Source organism: Nerophis ophidion, linkage group LG17 (assembly GCF_033978795.1).
Source record: "Nerophis ophidion isolate RoL-2023_Sa linkage group LG17, RoL_Noph_v1.0, whole genome shotgun sequence".
NCBI lineage: Eukaryota > Metazoa > Chordata > Actinopteri > Syngnathiformes > Syngnathidae > Nerophis > Nerophis ophidion.
Window position 1 is genome coordinate 28,959,235 of NC_084627.1, and position 14,876 is coordinate 28,974,110.

Sequence of the window (14,876 nt, forward strand, 5' to 3'; positions counted from 1 at the left end):
TGGCCGCGCGCAACCCGAGGGTCACTGGTTCAAATCCCACCTAGAACCAACCTCGTCACGGCCGTTGTGTCCTGAGCAAGACACTTCACCCTTGCTCCTGATGGGTGCTGGTTGGCGCCTTGCATGGCAGCTCCCTCCATCAGTGTGTGAATGTGGAAGTAGTGTCATATATATAGATATATATTTATATAGATATTCATGTATATATTTATATAGATATTCATGTATATATTTATATATATATATAGATATATATTAGATAGTTATAGATAGATGCACCTTTGAGGTGTCCTAACTTCCTGTTCCGGTAGCTGATCTGGCGCTCGCGAATTTTACTCCAAACATTTAAGTTTAATAATGTAAGGAGGAAGTATGCAATTAAATTAACAAGTGAATGTCTGGAGAAACTAGCCGTTGCTCTGTTACAAAGACGAGATGGCACCTGAGGCTGATTATAGCGAACTTAAAAAGTCAATCGACACTCTGATCGAGGAAGTTGCTACGATCAAGGAGCAGCAGAAAACTATCATGGCCCTTGTTGTTCAGCTGAATCAGATGAGGGCTGACAATCTAAAGAGAGATAAGAAAATCGCAATTCTGGAGAACAGAGTTGCTGATATTGAGCAGTACATAGAATTCAATGATGTGATCATCACCGGACTTAGCATCAAACCCGGTCTTACGCACAAGCTTTGAGTGTGACTGTGTGTGTGTGTGTGTGTTGCACGAGCAAATGGAGGAAAGTCGGCGGAGCTGGATGTTATTCCAATGGAGTGATAGGTAGCGGTCTTCATGCAGTCCAAGGACATACAACTGGACTGTAATAGCATCGAAGCATGTCACTCCTCGCCCAGGAGAGGAACAAACGACAAGTTGAGCATAGTCCTGAGATGTGTAAAAAGAAAACAGTTGCTAAAACAGGGAAGGAAGCTAAAAGGAACAAACATATACATGAACGACCATTTGACCAAACGAAATGCTTATGGAGCCCGAAAACCACACAAAATGAAGAGAGAGAAGAAAATTCTACAAACTTGGACTGCGAACTGTAAAATATTAATCAAACTCTATGGTACTCCGGAGAACGCCGAAGTGCTGGTTATTAGAAACATCGAAGATCTGAACGAATATGTTGTTGGAACTGGACTGTAAGGTAAAATTGACCAAACACAATCATGACACACATTGACAATACGCAAAATGCACCCCATGTCACTAGCCACATAATTCAGTTGGTAAGTGAATATGACTATGTACAGCTCAAAGCATCTCAATACACTGAGCACCACCGACAAGATTGGGAACATGATATAGACACAGACAATAATTTCCTCCTCAATATCAATGAGAACTGCTGCTACTATACCAATGAACAGTTCAACCAGAACATTATTACTCAGGACAAAAAATCTATTATCTATTTCAATAGTACAAACCCCATTTCCATATGAGTTGGGAAATTGTGTTAGATGTAAATATAAATGGAATACAATGATTTGCAAATCCTTTTCAACCCATATTCAATTGAATGCACTACAAAGACAAGATATTTGATGTTCAAACTCATAAACTTTTTTTTTTTGCAAATAATAATTAACTTACAATTTCATGGCTGCAACACGTGCCCAATTAGTTGGGAAAGGGCATGTTCACCACTGTGTTACATCACCTTTTCTTTTAAAAACACTAAATAAACGTTTGGGAACTGAGGAAATTAATTGTTGAAGCTTTGAAAGTGGAATTCTTTCCATTTGTTGTTTTGTGTAAAGCTTCAGTCGTTCAGCAGTCCGGGGTCTCCGCTGTCGTATTTTACGCTTCATAGTGCGCCACACATTTTCGGTGGGAGACAGGTCTGGACTGCAGGCGGGCCGGGAAAGTACCCGCACTCTTTTTTTACGAAGCCACGCTGTTGTAACACTTGTCTTGCTGAAATAAGCAGGGGCGTCCATGATAATTTTACTTGGATAACGACATATGTTGCTCCAAAACCTGTACGTACTTTTCAGCATTAATGGTGCTTTCACAGATGTGTAAGGTACCCATGCCTTGGGCACTAATACACCCCCATACCATCACAGATGCTGGCTTTTGAACTTTGCAATCCGAATGGTTATTTTCCTCTTTGTTCTGGAGGATACCCCGTCCTCTGTTTCCAAATATAATTTGAAATGTGGACTCGTCAGACCACAGAACACCTTTCCACTTTGCATCAGTCCATCTTCGGTGACCTCGGGCCCAGCCAAACCTGCGGCATTTCAGGTTATTGTTAAAAAATGGGTTTGGGTTTAACTTTGCATAGTAGAGTTTTAACTTGCACTTACAGATGTAGCGACCAACTGTAGTTACTGTAAGTGGTTTTATGAAGTGTTCCTGAGCCCATGTGGTGATATCCTTTACACACTGATGTCGGTTTTTGATGCAGTACTGCTTGAGGGATCAAAAGTCTGTAATATCATCGCTTACATGCAGTGATTTTTCCAGATTCTCTGAACTTTTTGATGATTTTACGGACCGTAGATGGTAAAATCCCTAAATTCCTTGCAATAGCTCGTTGAGAAATGTTGTTCTAAAACTGTTCGGCAATTTGCTTACAAATTGTTGACCCTCACCCCATCCTTGTTTGTGAATTACTTAGCATTTCATGGAAGCTGCTTTTATACCCAATCAAGGCACCCAACTGTTCCCAATTAGCCTGCACACATGTGGGAAGTTCCAAATAAGTGTTTGATGAGCATTCCTCAACTTTATCAGTATTTATTGCCACCTTTCCCAACTTCTTTGTCACGTGATGCTGGCATCGAATCCTAAAGTTAATGATTATTTGCACACAAAAAAAATGTTTATCAGTTTGAACATCAAATATGTTGTCTTTGTAGCATATTCAATTGAATATGGGTTGAAAAGGATTTGCAAATCATTGTATTCAGTTTATACATCTAACACAATTTGGGCGGTTTAGCTCGGTTGGTAGAGTGGCCGTGCCAGCAACTTGAGGGTTGCAGGTTCGATTCCCGCTCGTGCCATCCTAGTTACTGCCGTTGTGTCCTTGGGCAAGACACTTTACCCACCTGCTCCCAGTGCCACCCACACTGGTTTGAATGTAACTTAGATATTGGGTTTCACTATGTAAAGCGCTTTGAGTCACTAGAGAAAAAGCGCTGTATAAATATAATTCACTTCACTTCACTTCACTTCCCAAATCATATGGAAACGGGGTTTGTAGAAGCCTAAACAGGAATTTCAAGGACATCAAGGACTACTTACACACATTTGCACAACCATTTTACATAATTGCAGAGTCTGAAACTTGGATTAACATAGAAAAAAAGTGACATATTTTGAACTGGATGGTTATGACCTTATTTTTGTAAATCGACAAAACAAGGGGGGTGGAGAGGTGGCCATTAATGGGGATAATACCTTGAGATTCCCAACTTGAATGTCTAACAGTTGAAATTTGTGTGGAAAAACGTAGAAATGTCATTATTAGTTGTATATACAGATCACCAGGTACAAGCATTGAACCTTTTAAAGATTGGATGGAATGCCTGTTTTTAAAGAAAAGTAACGTTAATAAAGCTGTCTTGGTTTGTGGAGACTTTAATATAGACCTGTTAAATCCCAGTAAAAATACATCCATCCATCCATTTTTTACCGCTTATTCCCTTTTGGGGTCGCGGGGGGCGCTGGCGCCTATCTCATTGACACAATATACAGTATGAGCCCATATCCCAAAAGCACCAGACCCAGTCGAATTACATCCCACTCTGAAACTCTAATCGACAACATATTCCCTAATGATATTGAGAATATGACCTTAAGTGGGCTATTAATCAGAGATTTCACTGACCACTTCCCAGTTTTTCTGATATTTAATGGAAACTACAAGACAAAAAAATTACAAAAGCCAACCCAACACAGAAGAACGAGATCAGAGGAATCCATTAGTTCATTTAAACATGATTTACTGGAGCAGAATTGGGATGTAATTTATGAAAATGGTGATGTTAATAGTGCTTACAATATGTTCTTGACAATATTTAGGGCATTATATGATAATAAAAAAAAAAAAAAGCCCAATAAAAGAATGCACCAGTAAAATAAACTGTACTAATTGTCTTTGGATCACAAAGAGATTGCAAAATGCTTGCAAAAAGAAAAACACTCTTTACAGGGAATTTATAAGATTGAAAACAAAAGAAGAAAAAAATAAATATAAAAAATATATAAAAGCAATTTAACTTATATTATAAGGTCAAATAAGAGAGATTATTATAAGAAATTACTAGATGATAATAAAAACAACATCAAAGGAATACGGAATTTATTAAACATAATAATAAGAAACAGCACCTCTTCAAATAACTATCCAAAATATTTCATGAATGATGGTAAAGAGAATGATAATATTGAAGATGTGGCTAATGCCCTCAATAAATTCTTTGTAAGTATTGGACCCGAACTTGCAGAAACAATCCCAGATCCAGGGACAACTGGTAAAAATATGGAGGGATTGTTGGAGAGAAATCTCAATTCTGTGTTTTTAAATGAAGTGGGTGAAGAGGAAGTGTTAGATATTGTAAACAAATGTAAGAACAAAATGTCCACTGACTCCAATGACAGGTATGGCATTGGTGAAAAAGGTAATTACAGGGATATCAAAACCATTAACATACATCTGTAATTTGTCATTTCAAACCGGCACATTTTCAAATGAAATGAAAATAGCTAAAGGTTAACCTCTGTTTGAAACTGGGACAAACACCACTTCACAAACTATAATAAAATAGTAAAAAAAAAACTATTCAATAACAGGTTGGATGCATTTCTAGAACAACACAATTTACTCTCTGACTGTCAATATGGGTTTAGGTCAAACAGATCTACATCAATGGCAATCATTGAAACAATTGAGGACATCACAAATGCCGTAGACAAGAAACAATATGCAATGGGAATATTTATTGATCTAAAAAAAACATTTGACACAATTAACCATGATATATTCATCAATAAAATGGAAAAGTATGGAATCAGGGGAGTTGTACAAGATTGGCTTAAAAGTTACTTAAATAAGAGACAACAGTTTGTGAAGTTGGGGGATTGCTGTTCATCGAGTTTGGACATTGCTTGCAGTGTCCCCTAGGGGTCAGTGTTGGGGCCAAAGTTGTTCATCCTTTATGATTTATGTAAAGTGAGGTGGCGACTTGTCCAGGGTGTACCCCGCCTTCCGCCCGATTGTAGCTGAGATAGGCGCCAGCGCCCCCCGCGACCCCGAAAGGGAATAAGCGGTAGGAAATGGATGGATGGATGGGTCTAGCTTATTGAAATTAGTGTTATTTGCTGAAGACACTGATGTTTTTTGTTCAGGGGATGACTTAAATCAATTGCAGGAGGTCATTATGGAATAAATGAGTAAATGAGAACAGAAAGATATATTTTACTGAGGACACAAACATTGATTGGTCTGCTATGTGACGGCGTGGCGCAGTGGGAGAGTGGCTGTGCGCAACGCGAGGGTCACTGGTTCAAATCCCACCTAGAACCAACCTCGTCACGTCCGTTGTGTCCTGAGCAAGACACTTCACCCTTGCTCCTGATGGGTGCTGGTTGGCGCCTTGCATGGCAGCTTCCGCCATCAGTGTGTGAATGGGTAAATGTGGAAGTAGTGTCAAAGCGCTTTGAGTACCTTGAAGGTAGAAAAGCGCTATACAAGTTCAACCCATTTATCATTTATTTATGTGCCCACTGAAAAAAAAACGTATTGCTGTAACTAATGCCTGTAACCTCACACAGACCGTTACACTACCAACCAGATCAACTATAAATAGAAATGGGCTAAAGTCATCCTAATGCATTTACCACCTTTTCACTAATGTTCCTGATAAATGCACTAAAACAGTATCAATAGCTCTTGGCTTTACGGACCACCACTTAATAGCAATAAGGAGGAAGACCAAGCTCTCCAAAGCTCCTAGTGTGACTATACATGAAAGGTCTTATAAATATTTTAATAAAGTAAAATTTATAGATGATGTGAAACATGTTAACTGGGAAACGATGTGTCTTGAGGAGGACCCTGAAGCTGCTTTGATCACATTCATTAAGTTATTTTTGCAGATTGCAGATAAGCATGCTCCTGTCAGGAAAGCAACTGTCAAAGCAAATGGCGCCTCCTGGTTAGGGAATGAGCTCAAAGCACTTATGAAGCAACGTAACCAGGCTAAAAAGTTGGCGGACTCTTCTGGTCTACTTTCTGATGTGATGATCTATCGTAAATTAAGAAATCATGTCATTAAAATAAATAAAGGTAATAAAAATGTATATAAACAATAAACAATTATGGAATAAATGAGTAAACTAAAAACTTGGTTTGACTTTAATGAATTGTCATTAAACCTGACTAAGACTAAGTAAATGCTGTTTGGAAAGAGGAAAAGTGAAACAAGGATGGAGATACAAATAGATGGGGTGGATATTGAATAGGTTTTTAAAATAAAATTCCTTGGAGTTCCAATTGAATAACAAAATAACTGGAAATCACATATAAAACATGTACAAACTAAGCTGTCAAGAAGCATCTTGTCATGTCTTGTGATCATGTTTTGTTTAGTTATGTTCTGTTTTGTTTAAGACTCCATTGCTTCCTGCTTTTGCACTTCCTTGTTTGCTTTGTTTCCATGCCAACCCATTAGTTTTCACCTGTCCCCAAGTCACGCAACTGTTTCAATCACCACAGTATTATTTAAACCATAGTTGTCAGGTAGTCAGCCTGGCGACATCAACTTCTATTCAACCTCTACGCACCTTGTAACCGATGATCCATATCTCGTTCAAAATAAAAAAAAAAAATGTTATTCATGTCATTTAGTGCAAGTTTTTGTTTTATATTCATAGTTTTGCCTTAGTGCAAGTTTTGTTTTTAATGACAAGTTTTTGTACCTCCGCTGAGAGCGCTTTTCGTTAGTTCCTTTTTTAAGTTAGTAATAATAAAAAATATGTCAGCACCTTCACGCCGTGTCCGGCCCAATCACTTTGCACCTCGGGAAAACAATCCAGACCACAGTCCACGCCCTGAGACATCTCAGTAATAAATAAAGCAAAGCAAGTTCTGGATCACAAATCACTCCACATTCTCTACTGTTCATTAGTCTTACCATATTTAGCCTACTGTGTGGATGTCTGGGGGAATTCTGTCAGGTTCAAAAACTGATGACATCTATTAAACAGAAAAGAAGCAAGGAATCATGCAGAGACAGAGTTCAATTTAGCTCATGAGGAGAACGCATGGTGCTGCACACTTAGTCACAGTCTCGCCCTATGCTCTACGGTGCAGTTACCGCGTCCCTCTATTTATTCAGGAGTTCCCCAGTCAACATCACTGAGGCCGCCTCTAAAAGGAGTGGTCACATATATTATGCAAAGCAGCTCCAGTACGCACAATATGTGACGGAATGTGCTGGGGGCCTTGTGATTTCGCCTCGTCTCTGCTTCGTCTGCGTGCTGTCGTCTTATCTTTATTGAGATCCTTGAAGTCCTTGGCTGTTAGCGGGCTAAAACAAAGATAACATCTGCGGCTGAGGCCACCCCTCAGACAAAATGTTGTGTCCTTGCACAGATATAAAAGTACAGGTTGAACACAATAGCTAATGACTATAGCAACTGATTTTAGGCATACTAAAGTTGTGTTATAACTTAAGCATAATTATTCTAACAAATAATTACAAGAGCTCATTAAACTCAATAACTATAATTCAGAAAAGAGCTGTATGCATCATCAACAAGGTTGGATATCTAAACCATACACATTCATTGTTCTTACAGTCAAAAATATTGAAATGTAATTATATTATTTTTTATAATGCACAAATAATGTATAAAGCAAAAATCAATAAACTCCCAGGAAGTATTCAAAAAATATTTAGCACACGAGAGGGGGGGGGTTACAATTTAAGAGGGAATTTAAATTTCAAAATGCTTAGTTATAGACCTAATATTAAAAGTTTTTTTTTATTTCAATTTGTGGAGTGAAACTATGGAATGGTTGGAATGTGGAGTTAAAACAATGTCCATACATAAAACAGTTTAAAAAGAAGTATAGGTACATGGTATTCCAGAGGTACAGAGATGAAGACAGGGTTTGATAGTGGGTTGTTTGTGTTCCAGAAGAGTGTGGGGCTGCCCTTTGAGACAGTGGTGCTGCTGCTGTGGCATGATACCATTTCCATGATCACTAATGGTGTGGCTATGTACTGTATGTGTGTAGTGTGCATATGTATGTATATATGCATTATTTATGCATATACAAGTTCATTAGTTTGTACATGGAGTGAACAGGTAGGTCCAGCTCAGAGTAATTTATGATTTAAAGAAAAGGGGTGGGATTAAATAAGTGTAAACTTATTGTCACTCCTTTTCAAATATGTAAAAATCGAAAAAAATGACAGTCTATTGCTCATTTTGTTTGTTTTGTTGTTTGTTTTTCATTCTCCATTGTTTTCATTTTGTTATAATGGCTGTTAAAGGCTTACTGAAACCCACTACTACCAACCACGCAGTCTGATAGTTTATGTATCAATGATGAAATAATTAACATGGCAACACAGGCCAATATGGCCGGGTTACTTTACTAAATTGCAATTTTAAAGTTCGCGCGAATTATCCTGCTGAAAATGTTGCAGTATGATGACGCGTATGATGACGCGTGTGCGTGACGTCACCGATTGTAGTGGACATTTTGATCCAGCACCAACCCCAGCTGTATGTTGTCTACACTAGTCGCATAATTAAGCAGTATTCTGGACATCTGTGTTGCTGAATCATTTGCAATTTGTTCAATTAATAATGGAGACGTCAAAGAAGAAAGATTTAGGTGGGAAGCGCTGTATTGCGGCTGCCTTTAGCAACACAAACACAGCCGGTGTTTCCTTGTTTCCTTGTTTACATTCCCGAAAGATGACGGTGAAGTTTTACTATGGAATAGAGCGGTCAAGCGAACATGGTTCCCTACCACATGTCAACCGGCAGGTTTTGGTGAGAAAATGATGGTATTAAGTCGGCTCTTACCGTAGACATGAGCGGAGAGCTTGCATCGTTCCTCATGCAGCTGCGGACTCTCATGCCTCCTCCAACCGGCCGCCCCCGACCGTCGGATGCTTACACCGTGGAGGAGGGGGAAAATACATAAATCTCAGTCCGGCTGCCTTTGCCTCGTAGGAGAAATGTGGCTTCCCTCTGAGACACTGGCGGTCACCACACCCGTGGCCACACCCCTCCGACTTTCAGGTTCTACAGGTACGACCATATAATCTCCCTAAAACACTTGTAAGGGATTTTCCAGAATTATCCTAGTAAATGTGTCTTATAACCTCTGCCCTCGTCATTTTTTTTTAATTTTTTTATAGTCCTTCACTCTCACTTTCCTCATCCACGAATCTTTGATCCTTGCTCAAATTAACAGGGAAATCGTCGCTTTCGCTGTCCGAATCGCTCTCGCTGCTGGTGGCCATGATTGTAAACAATGTGAGGATGTGAGGAGCTCCACAACCCGTGACGTCACGCGCACATCGTCTACTACTTCCGGTACAGGCAAGGCTTTTTTATTAGCGACCAAAAGTTTCAAACTTTATCGTCGATGTTCTTTACTAAATAATTTCAGCAAAAACATGGCAATATCGCAAAATGATCAAGTATGACACATAGAATGGACCTGCTATTCCCGTTTAAATAAGAAAATCTCATTTCAGTAGGCCTTTAAGGCTATATATAGCAGTGTATTGGATCAGGTTTGCTCTTGTTTTTTTGCATATTTGAAATAAAAATATATCAAATCAAATCAAATAGATAGGGGGGTGTCCATCTAATGCTGTCCAACTAAACTAAGCCTTTGTTTAAGTCAGTCATTTTTCCAATGATATTGTTGGCTATTCTTTTCTTTTCTTTTTTTTTTTTTTCTTTTCTTTGGGGGGGAGGTTGGGTGTTAATTTTTTTTGAAAGCCAGTGTTATATTATAAATGGCTCACTCTAGAAAGCAGGCCACAACTCTGAACCAAGCTTCATGTTGGCGCCATCTTGTGACAGTTGCTGAATACAGTTAAAGTATCATGTAAATGTGATTCTTAATGTATATTGCTAGCTAATAATAAACTTTGTTGCTGGTTCAATTTTGAGACGGTTGGATGGATTTGGATGCTTTAATCATCAACATCGCTTGCATGCACCTGACTCATAGATCAGGTGTAAGTGTTCTAACATTGTCCACTAGCGCGTGTTGACGTCACCACGCAGCTAGCGTATATCTAAATATCTCGTCACTCTTCTTTTTTTTTTTTCTTTTTTTTTTTTAAGCCACCTGTCTATCAAATGGACACTAACACAGGTTCCTATACAACTTAAGTTATTCTTGTAAACTTAAAATTTCGTCCTTGAAATCACAAGTATGGACACTCAAAATATCAACATAATATTTCACATTGCATACATTTGTTGATACAGAACATATGATAGACATTCATAAACACAACCTGGCTAGACAAGATATTGAAAGAATATTTTTTCTTTGCGTGTGTCCGTACACTCTAGACAGTCTATTCATAATCACACAGACAGGGTGGAGGATACCTGTGCTGCCTGACTAGATATTTAGGTGGTGTAGGTGCTGGTTCTGGGTGATCATTGCCATCATCAGGATCAGGATCCAAGTCATACTCAAGTGGTGGCAGTTGGTCTTGCTGCGCCATGAGATGGATCTTCTTGAAGAACGAACTGTTCCTAGTGATGGTATAGCTAATCCGTTCAGCTGTCACATTGGAGCCTTTAACATTAGTGACTGCGAGTGGTTTTTTGCTGTACGGTTTTGTGAGCTTGTTCTGTTTCACTTGACGACAAAGCACAATGTCACCTGGCTTGATGTAAGATGGTGTTGCATGTCGTTGCTCATCAGAACGGTACTTCATTTTGGCTTTTTCCTCAGTGTCCCTTTTACGCATTTCTTCATCAGCAGTAATGGTTGCCGAGCAGGCTGATGGTATCTTTGTGTTCAAGCTTCATTGGAACATCAACCCTGCCGGAGATCTCCCTGTCGTGCAGTGTGGTGTACCTCGGTACTCACGTAAGAAGATGTTTATTTTTTGTTTCTATAGGATGCCTTGCATCGGAGCGATACGACTCACCTTCCCAATTGTACCCATGAATCTTTCTGCTGTCGCATTTGCTTGTGGCCGAAGTGGTGTTATTTTTCTGTGATGGAATCCCATGTGTCGAGCAATTTGGGAAAACTGGGAACCATTAAATGGATGTCCATTGTCTGTCTTCACAACACGTGGTATCCCAAACATTGAGAAGATGTTGCCAATGCGGAGTATCACCACACTGGAGGAAATTGCATGTAGAATGTCCACTACTGAATACCGTGTGTAGTCATCTACAACCACCATCAGGTATTCTCTGGATGTGAGGGGTCCATAGAAATCTGCATTTACGGAATGCCATGGCGACTCAGGTAGCTTGGACATTTTGAGTGGCTCAGTCCTGGTGACTGGATTGTTAGCCTGACGGGCTAGACAGGTTTTGATGATTGTCTCTGCTTGTTAATCAATGCCTGGAAACCACACTTTTTATCTGAGCAGGACTTTTGTCTTGGCAATGCCTTGATGGCCTTTGTGAGCAAGTTCCAGGATATTAACCCCCGACGTCGGCGAACGACGCAGCCAGCTACTCATCATGGGGGTGGGGGGAGGGACTGAGCGAACGATTCGTTCACCGCGGATTAACGACATGAATTACTCAGTGAACGACAACGCTCTCGCTCTCTGCTCTGCTTGCCCCAATGCCGCGAGTGATTCTCCTGCCGTCGCGGGGATATGTTTCATGCCATTGGCATCCGTTCTCCATTTATTCTCCAAGCTAACTGGTAATGTTGACTTAAGCCACATGAAAACAAGCTTTTTATTTTCTTTTTTATTGCATTTTTAAGTTTATATTTAAATGTTTATATTTTTAAATGTAAGCTACAGAAATTGTTGTTTTAATGTTGGCATTTCTGGCACTTGGTTTAATATTTGTTTTGTTTTATTGAAGGTAGCCTATTTATTTTCTTTATGTTTGCACATTTAAGTTGATATTTTCTTTGTTATATTTTTAAACGTAGGCTACAGAACATTTAGTTTTTATGTTGGCATTTCTGGCTCTTAATTTATTTGTTTTATTTTGAAGGTATTTATTTTCTTTTTGTCTGCATATTTAAGTTTACATTTTCTTTGCTACAGAACATTTAGTTTTTATGTTGGCATTTGTTAAGGGTTTCTTAATTTAATATTTGTTTTTGCACTAAACAAACGAGGCCTATTATTTAACTGTTGATTGCAAAATTTTAGTAGGCTATTACCTTTTTTTTTTTATTTCCCATTTTTATTTATTTCCTATTTTCATTTCAGTTCAATAAAACATATTTAACAACCAAGACATTTAGTCACACTTTGTTTATTGGACAGGCCGTAAACGCACACACAGTGTTTTCAAAAGTAACAGAATCTCTACTACAACTGCAATGTCTGTTTGCGAACATCAAGGGGAGTCTGTCAGGGCAGGGAGCGATTCACGTCTGTCGCCCTCTGGCCCACAGAACTGTAGCTGAGTGATTCAGGTTCGCTTCACGAACCTACAAGAACTGACTGGTTGTCGCTAAGGGCGTGATTCAGGTTCGCGCTGCACTCACTCACTCATTCAGAATCAGGACTCGCGAACCGACTAACAAAGAGAACTAACTGTATCACGGAGGAGGACGTCACATTGAAGCTCTCGTTCAGTCACTGTGCGCGTCGTTCATTGGGTGCTGAGGGCTTGTGTCATTCGCGAACTGACACACACCTAGATCTGCCGCTGGAGAAGCTGTTACTGACTGACTCATGATTCGCCGACCTGCACACAGAACTGCTGCTGCAGAAGTGATTCAGGTTCACGTACTGAACTTTGCTGACAGTGGCGCTGTGTCAGTCACTTACTGCCTGGTGTACTACATGCACAGAGCTGTGTACGGACTCGCGTTCACCCTATTTGCTGCTTCTCCCGCGAGTGTCTGCACTGTACTGTACTACGCACGCCCCCCCTCCTATTTTTTTTGGAGGGGGAGGGGGGGTTTAGTGAATGAATTTTTCGAACGACTCAATTTAAGGAACTGATTCTAGTGATTCAGTACATTCAAAAGAAGTGCCGATCCCATCACTAGAAGCCATTGCCTTTGACGCCTTCTACAACATGTACAAACAGCTTGTCAGCCCAGTAACATTTTGTAAGTGGCTTCCGCTGATACACGTACACGACTCCAAGGCATATAGTCAACAGCCATACAGGTTACACTGAAGGTTGTGATATAAAAAGACTTTACCACTCTTACTACTATGTGCCACACTGTGAACCTACACCAAACAAGAATGACAAACACATTTCGGGAGAACATCCTCACAGTAACACAACATCGACACAAGATAACAATTACCCAGAATCCCATGCATCCATGTATATTCCAGGCTATATTATACACCCCTCACCCCCAACACCGCCCACCTCAACCGACACACGGGGGGTTGGTGCTTTGCAAACTCGTACGTGCGACGATAGAAGCAGCGAGATGCATGCGTCCGGCCGGCACGCATATAGCATGGTGTAAAGGCCGGCGATGATGTTGCAGATGATATTGTAGTTCGAGCGAAAATCGGACGCATCATATATATATGTATATATATATATATATATATATTAATATATATATATATATATAGATGAGGTGGCGACTTGTCTAGGGTGTACCCCGCCTTCCGCCCGATTGTAGCTGAGATAGGCGCCAGCGCCCCCCGCAACCGCGAAAGGGAATAAGCGGTAGAAAATGGATGGATGGATGGAAAAGCACCAAAATCCGATGGCTTTGACTGGGGGGCGGGACTTCCGGGGAAGTTAGGGAAGTGACGCTATTGACAGGAAGTGTTGGTTCGAGTTTTGCCGGGGAAAAGGAAATAGACTTCTTGGTAAACACTAAGGTGAGTGTAAAGTCAACATTTTTAACTGCAGTAAATGAGTTATTTTAGTAATTGTGAGTCCATGGAAACTTCACTTTTATGTCCCGCTGGATCCACATCGTTCGAGGATGGAGACAGGCTAGCTGTTAGCTTCAAGCTCACCAGCACCCGAGCAGACTCCTCCACCTCAAAAACATACTTTGCAGGTCAAAAAATGTGGCAGTTGTTTGCCTTTTGAAGTGTTAATGTGTGAGGAGTGTTCAAAAGGAGTCTTTTGAAGAAGTGGCTTACAAGTTAGCATCGCTGACAGTGATGACATCACCGTCATTGTTTACTGAAGCAGAGATGGTGACTGTGTGTTATGATAAACGCGATAGATTTATCAGATTTATTTTTTTATCATCTATAGCAGGGGTGTCAAAAGGGGAACATTATCACAATTTCTGAAGGGTTAAAACCAATAAAAATCAGTTCCCAGTGGCTTATTTTATTTTTCAAAGTTTTTCTCAAAATTTTACCCATCACGCAATATCCCGAAAAACGGCTTCCAAGTGCCTGATATAACCGTCGTTATATCCACCCGTCCATTATCCTGTGACGTCACAACGTGACCACACACAAACAAACATGGCGGATAGCACAGAAAGGTGTAGCGATATTAGCTCGGATTTAGACTCGGATTTCAGCACCGTAAGCGATTCAACAGATTACGCATGTATTGAAACGGAGTGTGGAGGCAGGTACCGAAAATTAAATTAAAGAAGAAACAGAAGCTTTTGAGCCATATCACGACAGACAGTGGCACGGGAGGAAGCAAGGACAAATTCGGCTATCGACTTCTAACCAATGATTGATATGTGTTTG